The sequence below is a fragment of the Rhinolophus sinicus genome, linkage group LG01 (assembly GCF_036562045.2).
Source record: "Rhinolophus sinicus isolate RSC01 linkage group LG01, ASM3656204v1, whole genome shotgun sequence".
Taxonomy (NCBI): Eukaryota; Metazoa; Chordata; class Mammalia; order Chiroptera; family Rhinolophidae; genus Rhinolophus; species Rhinolophus sinicus.
Window position 1 is genome coordinate 45992521 of NC_133751.1, and position 14948 is coordinate 46007468.

Consider the following 14948-nt stretch of genomic DNA (forward strand, 5'->3'; position numbering starts at 1 on the left):
TGGAGCACCCAGCTCAGGTGACCAGGGAGACTACACCACAGGGCCCCACCAGGCACCTGCTACATAAGGCCACTCTACTAAGACTTGGAGACATAAAAGCCCTACATAATACATAGAAGCAAACACAGGAGACAGCCAAAATGGGTAGACAAAGCAACATGTCCCAAATGAAAGAATAGAACTAAGCTGCAGAAAAAGAACTAAACAGAATGGAGATAAGCAATCTACCAGACACAGAGTTCAAAATACTGGTTGTAAGGATGCTCAGTGATCTCAGTGAGAACTTCAACAAAGAAATAGGAAACATAAAAATGGAGATAGAAAACATTAAAAAAAATAAGTCACAAATGAAGAATGAAATAACTGAAACGAAGAATACAGTAGAAGGAATCAACAGTAAATTCAATGGATCAGAGGATCAAATCAGCAATTTCAAAGATAAGGTAGCAGAAAACACTCAATTAGAATAGCAAAAAGAATCCAAAAAAATAAGAACAGTTTAAGGGGCCTCTGGGGCATCATCAAGCATATCAACATTCTCATCATAGTGTTACCAGAAGGAGAAGCAAGAGAGCAAGGAATTGAAAACCTATTTGAAGAAATAATGATGGAAAAGTTCCCTAACCTGGTGAAGCAAATAGACATACAAGCCCAGGAAGCACAAAGAGTTCCAAACAAGGATGAATCCAAAGAGGCCCACACCAAGACACATCATAATTAAAATGCCAAAGGTTAAAGACAAAGAGAGAATCTTAAAAGCAGCAAGAGAAAAGCAGTTTGTTACCTACAAGGGCGTTTTCATAAGACTGTCAGCTGATTTCTCAACAGAAACTTTGCAGGCAAGAAGGGATTGGCATGAATTATTCAAAATAATGAAAAATAAGGACCTACAGCCAAGATTACTCTACCCAGCTATGCTATCATTTAGAATCAAAGGACAGATAAAAATGCTTCCCATACAAGAAAAAGCTAAAAGAGTTCACCATCAAACCAGAATTATGAGAAATGTTAAAGGGACTTCTTTAAGAAGATAAAAAATATGAATAATAAAATGGCAATAACTATATACTTATCGATATTACTTTAAATGTAAATGGATTAAATGCTCCAATCAAAAGACTAGGGTGGCTGAATGGATAAGAAAACAAGACCCTTACATATGCTGCCTACAAGAAACTTATTTCAGATCGAAAGACACACAGACTGAAAGTAAAGGGATGGAAAAAGGATATTTTATGAAAATGGAAACAAACAAAAACCTGGGGTAGCAATACTTATACCAGATAAAATAGGCTTTAAAACAAAGGCTATAACAAGAGACAAGTACCCAGTAATCACACTTCTGGGTATTTATCCAAAGAAACCCAAAACACTACTGCTAAGGAACATGTGAATCTATATGTTCATTGCAGCGTTGTTTACAATGGCCAAGACATGGAGGCAGCCTGGGTGAATGGATTCATCAATGGATGAATGAAAAAAGAAGAGGTGAGACATATATACAATGGAATGTTACTCAGCCATTAAAAAAAAAGACTAAAATCTTGCCATCTGCAAGAACAAGTATGGACCTAGAGGATATTGTGCTTAGTGGAATAAGACAGAGAAAGACAAATGTCATATGATTTCATTTATATGTGGAATCTAGAGAACAGGATAAAGGAACAAACAAAACAAAAAAGCTCATAGATACTGAGAATATTTTGATGGTTGCCGGGTGGGAAGTCTGGGAAATGGGTGAACAGGGGAGGAGATTAAGAAGTACAAATTGGTAGTTACAAAACAGTCACAGGGATGTAGAGTATAGCATAGAGAATATAGGCAGTAGTATTGTAGTAACTGTGTGTGGTGTCAGATGGGTACTGGATTTGTCAGGGTAATCACTTCGTGAGGTATACAAATGTCTAATCACTGTGTTGTACATCTGAAACTAATATAATATTGTATTGTATGTCAACTGTAATTGAAAATAAAAATTTTTTTAAAAGTTCTTGTGGATTATTCAAATGTGTTGTAGTTGAGAACCACTGCTTTGGTGATTAAAATACGAGTGTTGTACTTTATTATTAAGCATTGCTAATTTTTTTCTGAAAATTTTATAAGGCACACTTTTTTATAATTTAAAAATGAATTAGAAACTCTATTAAAAGAAAAAAATTTAAATCATTGTGATTCTTCATGAAAACTACTTCCAGATGTTCTTAGGTTCAACGTAGATACTACTGAAGCCCAAGCCTCCTTTATTTTTGCCTTTTTATTTAGATAAATTGGCTTTCAACATTGATTAAATATGATTCAACAGTCACATATGCCCTACTATCCTAGAAACATGGTAGTTTTATTACTTCTTAACAGTTTCAAAACTATAATTGCACTGTTGCCTCTCTCTGTACTTGCATCATTTTCATTCTTGTTAGATGATTAATATCAAAATAGATATATAATAAGTGATAAAATACAAACTTGCTTTCATGTTATTTTCATTTTTGTTTTTCATGCTTTGTTTTTTACTACCTCAATTTCACTAAAATATGGGATTGTGCTAAATAAACATTACTCAGATCTGTATCTACCATCACCGAAAAAGTTTTTGAAGACATTTTTATAGAGAGTTGGGAGAACTAAACAGTCTGCCCTCTTCTAGCCTCTGTCCACCCGCTCAGTTCCAACTTTTGTGCCTCTGAGACACATCTGAATAAATCAGAGTAGCGCCTTGGGATATCTACTACCCAGAGATACCACTCATCTTTTCTCAGTTTTCACTCTGGGATAAATGAGCATAAAGTTTTTTAAAAACAATTTTTGTTATTATTTTGGAGTGTGTGGAGGAAAAAAAATAATTCATTGCTGTTAAAGCACTTCATCATGTAAAATGGAAACTGAAGGTAATTTGACTTCAAATTTCAAACAGTTAGTTGCATTAATAATAATAATCAAATTATTAATTATTGAGTGCTTTTTATTGCTAGGCACTGTGCTAGGGTACTTTACATACATTAGCTCATTTAATTTTTAAAGTAACACTATAATATAGGTTGGAAATGCTCCCATTTTACGGTGGAGAAACGGAAAAATCAAATTAAGTAACTTAGCCTAAGTCACACAGCTAGTTAGCAGAACCAGAGTTTGAATTTCAAAGCCCACAATCCTAACCATTCTACATATACACAGTCCCAAACTAGTACAGTGAAGGCAACCGGCTTCCTTTTCTATGACCTAAGAAAAAGACGGGCTGGGTTCCTTCCATCATTCACACTTTGCTTGCCTGTGCACAAAGCTTGACTCTTGGTTAGTAATCAGTCAGTTCAGACAGGTTAATAACCTCCTGACCAATCTGTTTGTAACTGGTCGATTCAGTGGACGCAGTCAAGCTGGCAGCAGTTTTGAATACTAGCTGCCTCAGGAAGATGGTCTCCTCAGTTTGGACTTCAGACACGGGATTGAGAAGACTCAGACTGCCAATGTTTTCAGGGAAAGTATCCAAATCTGAAAAAAAAATTATTTTTTTTTAAAATAAGTGAACCTCACCCACCCTAAGTTTGTGCCTGTGTTTCTTGAGAATGAACATTTGTTAATCGTTATTGTACGTACCTGTAAATGGATATAATGATTATATGCATGTATGTGTGTGTATGTACACACAGATTACTAGCAGGTGAGTATAAATTAAACCAAGTGTGAATCCTGTTATTTCTTTAGTCTTTTCTTCCACAACTGGTAGATTTAAACCCCTACAGGTCATCTTGTCAAAATACAGTTTTAGTTCTGAAATAAAATAACAGAAGAGAAACAAACACAGTCTATTATAACTCACTGCCAATGTTGCCAGATAACTACAAAAAAATAGAGTGTCTCAGACAGAAATATCAATAACTTTAATGCGTGCGATTTGTTAACAGGGAAGAAAACAAGCAAACTTGCTCTCCACTGACTGTCACTAATATTTATTCGTCCAGTGACTGTTAATCAAACCAAGTTTACAGTCCCGTACAGCACCTGTCACAGGTGCTGATCATTAATCAGCTATTACAGCAGTTTATTCTGCTGCTGACAACTCGCAATTTTCCACTGATTCAGCTAGTTTGTCAGGTGGGAATTATGGCATAGCGCATGTGACAAAACACATCACCCTTTTTTTCTTTTTTTTTCTTTTTTTTTGCATTTTCAGGCTTCTCTCTCCTGCTTTCTCCCCCTTTTTAGACCAACAATATCTGGGAACTCAGAAGTAATAAGGCGGAATGCATAATTAATTACCCAGCTTGCTCTAATTAGGGATGAATAAGTTGTGTCCCTCTCATCATCACAAATGTGGTGATGGGTAATACCAGTTTATGCTGTATTAACTGCAAATATGCAATCCTTCTGAGAGCACTTTTGTTGATGAATTTGATGAATGTGACAATAATTAGCAGAGACAGATGAGAGCTAAATTACTACTGACAATGTAATGCTATCCTGCTCGAGGGCCTGGGAACGTGGCAGGATAACATGGCAGGGACCTGGGCCTCGTTTCTAATTAATAGTCTTTTTTTTCCTTTTTTTTTTTTTTTTTTTTTTGCCGGTAGGGAAAAAAAGGAGTAACGGTAATTGTTTTCGTCAAAGGCTGCAGGGAGTTATCAGGGTAATAAAGTTAATTAGCAGAACAAACATCCTTTCACTGCCTTACCAGTCTGAGGAAAAGAGGGCAATTCGAACTGCAGGAAGATATGACTAGATGGGGTGATATGAAAAGAAATTTTACACAGGAGGCCAACAGAGAAGAATGATTTTCTCCCTTCATTTCTTTGGCTTGATGCATGGAAAGAAATTAGACAGTTCCTTCTTTCAGCGCACAAAGTTGCTCATGTAAAGAACTTTATTGTTATGGTTTTTAGTTTGGAAAATAAAGTTAGCTTAGATCAAACTCCACTATTTACTTATTTCCCAAGTCGTGATTGGTTGTTCAATTTCATCTTTATTTAAGTGACAATTTCGTAATGTCTCAGGCATAGAAGTTCGAACATCTGCCAAACAGACCATTTAGCTGCATTTTGTTCCACAGAAATCTGTTTAGGTCTCTGAATCTTTTGGAGAAAGTAAGAAATTCTTAAATGATTTCCACCAAGTAGTATGTGTTTATTCTCCTGTGTAAATTAAAGTTAAAATGAGATTTTTTTAAAAAAATACAAGCTATTTTATTCTATTTTTGTTGCCTCAGAAAAGCATCTTTATTAAAATGTGGCAACATTGTTTTCATTTCCATTGCAGCATTTTACATACACAAGTAACCAATAAAAAGGGGACCAATCTAATGAATCTCAGTAAATAACACTAGGATAGAAGCCTGCTGCCTTCCAAAATAAGAGCTATAAGAATGTGTTTACAGATTTTTATTCCTTTTAGGTACATGTCAAAAAATTTTCTTATGCTTTTAAAAATCATCAGGTACTCCACAAGTTCTGTACGTGTACCATGAATATAAATGTACACACATTTGTTTGTTGTCAGAGATAAATAAAACAGCCTCCAATAATGATTCTGTGTTGGATTCCAAATTAAAAACATAAGGAGTCAGTAAGTGCTAAACCCTGCTTCTGGATTTGACAGCATGGCACCAGAGTGACTTTCCAGCGTAGGATCCTACATGAATAGACTTCCACCAAACATGGGGAAATGGCCTTAACTCCTAATATCTACATTTTAAAAGTGCTATGTTATCCCCAAAGACAAGAGCAGTAAGAGAGTGGAGGACATAACATTGAGCTAAGAGTCAGAAAGCCTGAGTCCTTTACTGGCCCTGCTACTAACATCTACATGATCGTGAGCATTTCCCCGTCTTGCCTCTGATCCTCAATTTGCTCATCTATGCAATAGGGTCCCTTCCTTACCAAACTTACAGTGTTGCTGTTGATATAAAAGAAATCATTTTTGTACTTTGGAAACTCTGAGATAATCTATGAATATACAGTTAATATTATTACAGTATAGAATAAAATCATGAGAAATAGTCTTGAGAAAATACATCTCCTTTTTATAGCCCTCCCACGTGTGATTAGTCAGAAACCAGAGTTAAAAGACTTGACAAGAAGTTTAAGAGGGACTGAAATCTATCCTTACTTTGTGATTTTGCTGCTGAATTTATTAGAGAAATTATCATTGTAAAAATACCCCCAAATTCATTTGGTTAACGCTATCTACCTTTTCAAGATTTTCTTAATCTCTTGTTAGACGAGCCTATTAAAATCAAGACTAGAAGAAAACTAAACTAATCATTAGTCAATATAGCAAGATCTATTAGGCTTGTCAAGTGAACTTCCATTTGAAAACACCCAAGTTTCTCACAGACAGGCAGACATACACACACACCCCAAACTGAGATTGATATACTTTGCTGTGTATCTTTAAGTTTTTACCATACAATCAAACTATGTTGAAAAGAAAAGTCTGGAGGTGAAAGCAGCATTGGAGACTATTTACAACAAATTGTAACAGTTCTTATTTAGCTACTATATGAGGTAATAAATTATAAGTTCACTGAAAGAGAGAGAGAGAGGAGATGAGACACTATGAAAGGTCACAAAAAGCAAATGTGAAATTGTTTTTTCATTTAGGAAATGGGAGCAAGTAACAGGGATTGTTTGTTTGTTTCCTTTGGCACCAACACTGAATTTACTGAATATTCTGGTCTTTTCCCTCTAGCCACTACCTCCTTCGTTAGACCACAAGGTATGTCCTTTTGGAAATGTAATGGAATCCAATCAATTTAACTTCATTGATTTCCAAGGACTTTTGAAAATTATAAAACTTGCTATGGAATTCTGACATGCCAGAAGCCACTAGAAAAAGAAGTTTGATGTTCAGAACCTCATCAAGAGGTTCTCCTCATCTTTGGATAGAGACCAAAATGATACTTTCAAGTAAGTAATAATTTCCAATACTAGCTTATTGGGTGAGCTAAAAATGCTTAGTTAAAAAATTATGTTAGAGATTCATTAGTCAGATACTGTAGGCACTGGCTGCATATACTTTTGGTATTATTATGAATATTCAAGAAATTTAATTCATTCTTTTCCTATTTACTCTGAATCCTTTGGCCATTGTTTTAGAGTGTTTTGACAAATTCTCAGTTCTTGAGGGCTCTGGGATAGTTTTGTTTCTTATATGAGTGCAGAAGAGTGTTAGGTGATTAAATAATTACAAAGGACTAAAAATAAACCATAATTTATTTTTTCAGATTTTTAAACATTTTATTAAATTTATTGAGGTGACATTGGTTAATAAAATTATATAGGTTTCAAGTGTACAATCCTATATAATACATCATCTGTATATTACATTGTGTGTTCACCACCCAAAGTTACATCTGTCACCATATATTTGACCCCCTTTACCTTGTCTACCTCCCCCTACCTGCCTTTCTCTCTGGTAACCACCATACTGTTGTCTGTGTCTCTGAGTTTTTGTTGGTTTGTCTTGTTTGTTCATTGGTTGCTTTCAGTTTTACATACCACATATGTGTAAAACCATATGGTTCTCAACTTTTTCTATCTGACTTACTTGGCTTAGCATGATGTTCTCAAGATCCATCCTTGTTGTCGCAATGGCACTATTTTATCTTTTCTTATTGTTAGTAGTATTCCATTCTATATATGTACCACATCTTCTTTATCCAATCACATATAAAAGGACACTTCAGTTGTTTCCATGTCTTGGCCACCGTGAATAATGCTGCAGTGAACATAGGGGTACATATATATCTTTATAAATAAATGTTTCCAAAATTTTCAGGTACATACCTAGAAGAGGGATGGCTGGGTCATATGGCACCTCTATTCTTAATTTTTTGAGGAACCTCCATACTGTTTTCCATAGTGGCTGTACCAATTTACATTCTGACCAGCAGTGTATGAGGGTTTCTTTTTCAGATTTTGAATTACAAAATTATTTAAATATCTGTAATTGAAGTGCTATATTACTGTGTAATGAAATTACAATACTGCTTAATGACATTAGGAAACTGCATGCAAAAAAATATTTGTACACAAGGTGGTGATGTTAGCAACCAACTACCGTACTTTTATTCTGCTAAAAACCACAATAAATAACAACAGATTATTTTCCCTGAGTGACCTCCAAAAGATATGTTAAGGTGTTCATATAATGATCATATATAAGAGCACAGAGAACATAAAAAACCTGTCATCACATGTCATTAAAGTAGCAGGGAAAGAAGAGAAAAAGGACAAATCACACACACACACACACACACACACACAAAGAGAGTTAGAAATTTCTAAAGAATAAAATTATATATACATGTAGTAAGGATTCAAATATTCAGCTTTTAATACATTAGTTTCTATTGACACCTATTTGGATATTTCAGTCCAAAGAGTAAATCCTAAATGTAAAATAGTTTCTGTAGCTCCAATAAAATATTCCCACTTCCCAGAAAGATTTCTTCTGCAAGCCTTTGTCTCACAACCCTCCCCTGCCTTTACACACAGGTTTCCTTGTCCCAGTCCTGACTACAGTGTTGATCCACGGAGAGCAACGTCTTTCCCTCCACTCATGTTTCTTACATAGAAATTCAAGTTTTTAGATTTATATTAGCATCATTCAAAATAATTAAGAAGTGAAGCTGATAATAATGTCACAAACCTTTCTCATGAAATACTGAACTTGTTAGTCTTATCACCAATACTAAAATAAAAATTAACTAATATATGCCAACACAAACCAGTTCGTATGCTTTGTACATTGGTACATTAATAATGACCTCTAAGATACAAGTAATTCATTTTATTATTTAGCCCCAAAATCCAATTATTTATTACAGTAAAGTATATTTATTCTCAGATACTTTTTTTTTTTTAAAGTAAATGCTGGCATCAGCAGGAGCACAGAACTTGTTGGTTACAAGGTTATAAGCTGTGTGCCATGAATCAAGGTAGGCAGATGTGTTTTCAATTTTAAGATTCTTCTCCCAAGATGAAAAGAGCAGCAATTGTTATTTGCAAGCTAGAAAGCAAAATATATGTTCTTGGATTATCTAAGGATGAGTCAGAAACTTAAACCCAAAGAAAAGTAATAAATAATGACAACAGATGTTTGTAAACCTGTGCTCCCCTGTTCAATGTTTCTACGTGTTGGTTTTCCTTGATGTGCTGTCAGCCGCCTCTCACCTGGGAGTAGTGATATCTTATCAAAGCCCAAACAGTTCCTCTTCACAACAGACAGATAATAGTGCCTTTCAATTTATCATACTGGAAGTCTAAAAGAACCATGGGAACGATTGGTCAGGTGACAGCTTGATGGACAGTTTGACAGCCCTTAAAGCATCATGGGAAATGGTTGTCACCTGATTTTCAGAGTGACCAGGGAGATAACCTTCAGAATGACGAGGAAAACAAAAATCTGAATATTTGTATAAGATCCAGTGGCAGCATCAATGTTCACTTAAGTGATAATAGGTATGAATTTAGATGACTCCAAATGTTATTACCAAACCTGAGGGGTTTCTCCAAGTCTAGAAGTGCCCTTCATCTCTTTCGATCACTTTTACATTATTTTTCAAATGTCATTGAAAAATATATACATAATATAGGGCTTTTGATTTTTAAAAGACGATATAAAACATGTTAAGTAGTTAACCACACGTTAAATATATTAGCTGACCATTAATAGTCTCCAGCTTTGAAATCTGCTTTCCTTTTGACAAACTTCTCTACACTTTTTCCTAAATATAGTTTGCACATTATAGTTCTAATTAGAAAGGCTGTCATAAAGAATCATTTTACGCTCTGGACTAATTCAGCCTAATGAAGATCAGTGTAGTCTTGGTGTGAGAAACAAAAGAAGCGAAATCAATTTGAAGATCTTTGGCACAAAAAATGTTTGAATCTGTATTCATTCATTCATATTCGTACAGCCACCAAACATGAATTGAGCACTTCCTACACACAAGGGTCTCTACTGGACATATAAAGATGAGAAAGATAAAACTCCAGCTTGTAACTCACTTACAGTTGGGGAATGAGGATAGAGTTTTAGAATAATAGGAGGTAGCCAAACATCAAGAGATCTGCCCAGATCCACTGCCTTCCAGTTGGTGATGCTTACACATGGTTGTTTACACAGTTGCCTTTTGCATATTTTCTTTTGTATATTGTTTATGCAGTTTAAAATAGCTTTATGGTCTGATCAGAAGAAATTCTGCCTGCCTGAAAATTGAGATTCCAAAGAAAAAAAAAAAAAGGCACTCAATGTTTATGCATTTATTGAGTGCCTCCCAAATTTAAAGAATAATTCCAGAAACAGTATGGAGGTAAAAGAGACTTGAGATGTCATTGCCATAGTTGAGGGGGGCTTTAGATATCACAAACCTTCAGTCCCTTAGATAGTTTTCCTGCTTTCTTTTTCAGAGCAGACACTCAATAACTTATTTTCAAATATTATCTCACATACAGGAAAGTTGTAAGAATAGTACAAAGGACTCCTTTTCACTCATTATCCAAAATGCATCAATTGTTAAGGTTTTACCACTTTTGTTTTTTATCACTCCTCTCTTTCACATCTTCCCTCTCTCCTTCCTCCCTCTCTTATTTAGCTCTCTATATATTATATTTTTAAATAATTTTAATAGAACAAAATGAGCTTAGATTTATGTCTGATTTATTTCAACACTCCTTCACAAAACCCAGTAACTGCCTTGTATATTATATATATATATATATATATATATATATATATATATATATATATATATATATATATATACACAATATTCAACCTAAGCCTTCTTGGATCTTTTAGATTTGTGTTTATACATAAATATAAAATGTACACTATTATTTGTCTAAAATGTAATATTTTACAAAATACGAATCTTCCCCCAACTATGTCTGATCAATAACTGATTTAGTAAAATAAAGAAGTAATACAATAAAATAAAGAAATTGCAGCAGAAATGTCAAGTGACTTTCCAAAGGAAGTTAAAGATAAAAGCTTCACGTGCTGCTGGCTCTTTGTCTTTCTCTGAGACAAATAGACCAACTATAGATGCTGGACAAAAAGCAAGGATTTAAACAGAAACTGTCTTCCTGAAAAAACACTCTGGCACCGTTGTTGAAACTGGTACCATTCGGCTGCTTGACACTTTTGGGATAACACTCCACTTTCACAAATTTTGATGCGTTGGACTCACATTCCAACATGATTTTCCAAATCTAGTTGTGCCAAAGCAAGACAAGCCAGACAAATTGTGAGAGCCTCCTTAGTGTTTTCCAAGGAACCGAAAAAAGCCAGTAAATAATTTAAATGACTATGAATAACAAAATGTTCTCCATGTAATTCTTCACAAGAAGACACATTATTTGGGGGGGAAAATGAAGCTGACATTTGCAAATGCAAAACAAAATGCTTTTGAGTGCCATATGCAAATTCAAATAGAGACTGATAAAAACACATTTTGCTTATTTCAAATTGGGAGGGGAAGATGTGGGAGGTGATTTATAATAACTGATACATGGAAAAAGTCCAAATGCTACAGAGCCACTGAATTCTGAATCATTTCTGAATCAGAGCTGTGGTTAAAATGCTCTTACTTTCCTTGTTGAAATAAAGTCATGCAGCATCAGGTCCTAACAGCTCCCAGATGTAGTCCCTAACTCACCTGATATGAATTAAGTTTTATTGTTAACAACTAGTATAGTCCTTTAAGCCAACTAAATAAGCTACATATAAAGCCAGAACCAAAGTCTTATAACATATTTCATAGTAATGCCTCAATTTGTGGTCTGGAATAATAGAATTAATACTAGTGTTGGATTTTCAGTCAAACTACAATTTTCACAGACAGAAATTTTCAGACTAAAAGTTCCACAAAAAAGAAAAAAAGTTCCACAAAGAAAAAAAAATCTATATTAGTTGTCGTAAAACCTTTTTAAAAGTATGACATGCACTTTCCCATTGTAAATTTCAACATATAAAATCAGCTTGACTGTTATGCAGCATTTTTAAGGGCACGAAAGTCTTCAATCTTTGGCTAATGTGAGTTACGTGAATCATGGACTTTTTAAATACCATGCGTACTTAGGGTTATAAAATTGGTGCTCTTTTACCTCAAAACATGTAAGGACCACTGTTTGGACTCTTCTGCTGAGGTACAACAGGGTCTCTGGTGTGAAACCCAAAGAAAACCTTGATTCCTATGACCCAAATTAGAGAAGTAAAGTTATTTCCGTGATCTATTTCTTCTTCCAAGGTAAAGGATGCTTCCAGTGTGGGAAATTCTGGATTCATTTTCCCTTATTTTTCTGACTATGTTTCTGTAGATTTGGTAGATCTTGTTATTCAAAACACAGAGAATTTTCCTTTCGATACCTTATTTTATAGAGACTTTTTTGTTGTTATTTATTTTTAATGATAAAAAAACATTTAGCTTGCACACTTACAAAATAGCTTAAGGTTTTAAAATCTCTTAAGTTCACTATATTTGTTCTGTACCTTTCCAGTAAGCTGGAGGCTTGTCAGAGAAGTGAGTCAATGAGTATGTTGATGGTTTGTTTCTTTTAAAAAGGTATTTAGAAAAGCTGTCTAATTTTCTAAATGCTAGAAAGTAACCACTGAAGAATCGTACCTAAAGTTACCCTGTTGTTTTGGCTTTTACAACTTCTTTACAGCTAAAAATGTTTGATTTTTTTGTTTTTTCAATAAAAATGTAAAAATGCAGGAAGTGAGGGAGATATGATAGCATACCTCACTAATACTATTTTAAACATTTAGTATTGAATTATTTAAGGTGTATATTTACATTCATAAGACTGCTTTCAATGTAGATAGGAAATTGATTCTAGCTTTCTGTGAACTACTTCTCAGAGTTCTGATTTGTGATTATTCAGAGATTTATGATAAACTTTCTGAACTTTGTCGCATATGCTGAATAATCCGAAGGACTATAAAAATGGCACCTTACGTGGTTCAACAGTCACTTCTACCTAGTTCATTCTCATAAATTCTTTTTTTTGAAAGATGTAAGAAGAAAACACATGAAATTAGGTTTAAACTAATTCTTAGAATGCAAGTGGTGTTAGTACCTACATTATAGAACATTTATTTTTCTGGGCTGTAACTATATGGAATGAAGAAAACCTGAAGTGGGAAGTGAAATTATTGCTCAAATAAGTGATTATTTTGTCTACATTTTATCAAATTAACAGTTTGACTTCTTTCACTGCCTATGCATAATTGGCAGTTGTGTTGGAATTTTATAGGTGCAGCCACAGTGTTTTAACAGTCAAGGAACAATGCTTCCCGTTACTTATTCCATAGGGCACTTTAAACCCACCATTTTCTTTCTAGCTTTATAGTTAATAGGGAACAAATGAACATCATTACTTCCCACCCTGGTAATGTTCCTTATCTATTATATTGGAAATTTGCTCTCTCAGTCAAAAAAGGCTTAATTCTTTATTTCTTTCTGTCAGCATCTTAGGAAAGTTACTTACAGTTCTATGAGACTCAGTTTTCTCTCCTATAAAATGGAAATAATTATCCTTACCTCTTAGAGTTGTTATGAAAATTGGAGATTACTACACGTAACTGCATAGTACCTCCTATATATAACACAGTCTGCTCCCAGTAAGAGCTAATTCCCTTCTTCTTGACTAGTATTGCAATCCTTATTAATTGACTTGTGCCAAAAGACAGGCTGGCTATTCAAAGACAATTCAAGAAAAATTTTGCAAAAGGCTTGAACAAGCACTTCACAAAAGAAAATTTAAAAACGACCAATAAGCATATTAAAAGAGGTTCAACATCATTAGTAATCAGGAAGTACAATTTAAAACATTAATGAGATATCATTTCATACCCACTAAATGGCTAAAATAAAAACATTTGACGATTCCCAAATTGTGAGTTGGTAAGGGTGTAGAGCAACTGGTGCTATTATGAAAATAGTTTAAATTTCTTTTTGTGTTAAATTCTGCTTAAAATGATTTGATTTACACGATAAATTTTTAGAAAATATTTATTCATTCATGCACTTATCCAACAATTATGTGTTTAGAATTCATGATAGGTAAAACTTGCAAACTTAAGCCTTGACGAGTTAGCCACCATATAGCAAGTGTTATTTACCATAGTTTTTGGATTCCCAAACACATGAATTATCTTACTACTAATTTCAAAATAAATCTGACAACTGATTGTTCTCAAAAAACAAAGAAAAAAGAGGTTATTCAGTTTTAAATTAACCTCTTTTCCTCAATTACACTGAACTATAAACCAGTGTCAGCAGATACAAATCTTTCTTCTGGATTGATTCAATAAAAAGGATTCGGCACAAAAATAATTCTAAATCATGACTGAACACTGACAATGCTCTGAAAACACAGTCCTTCCCAAAGACAGGGGAAAAAAAATCCTTTGCCTACCTTACTAAAAGCCAATTCTCCATAAATATTATTCCCTACAATTTCATGAAGGAATAGTAGAATATTTGAATTATGTTGTCCGGCACATTTATATAGCTATCTTAAAACCTCAAAAGATATTCACAGTATTATTCACATTTTGTTACTATGAAGTCAAGGAGGGAACTATCCTCAAAACAATAATAATATAGCACATACTTATTCAGTGATAGTCATTGTGCTCAAGTCCTTAACATGGATTATCTCATTTAATCCTCACAACACTACTGAGGTAGGTATTATTATTATTATTATTGTTATTATATAATTGTTATTATTGGTCATGGAGAGAGTAAACAGCCTGGTCAAGGTTATTTATAGTCCATAAGTTTGGGGTTTGAAATTCCAAATGATTTACACAAAACTCATTATGCTTATTTGTACATGAGCTTTTAAAAAAAGAAAGCAGTCCTTTTATTCTTAAGAAAAAATATGATATAATTATTTCTTTAGTTTTTGTCTCTTAGGCAATAATAAAATCTAATCCTAAAT

The 14948-nt window shown here is 33.9% G+C and overlaps 1 long non-coding RNA gene across 5 annotated transcripts in view; it reads left to right on the forward strand.

Moving 5' to 3' along the window:
- LOC109450257 (uncharacterized) overlaps positions 1-14948 on the forward strand; it is a 641742-nt gene that overhangs the window by 467068 nt on the left and 159726 nt on the right. For 3 of the 5 annotated variants that reach the window (XR_012494921.1, XR_012494923.1, XR_012494924.1), the window contains one exon: positions 6679-6896. The exons of the other annotated variants lie outside the window; for them this stretch is intronic. This is a non-coding gene — a long non-coding RNA (uncharacterized LOC109450257). The remainder of the gene's footprint in view (positions 1-6678; positions 6897-14948) is intronic. 5 annotated transcript variants of the gene reach the window in all.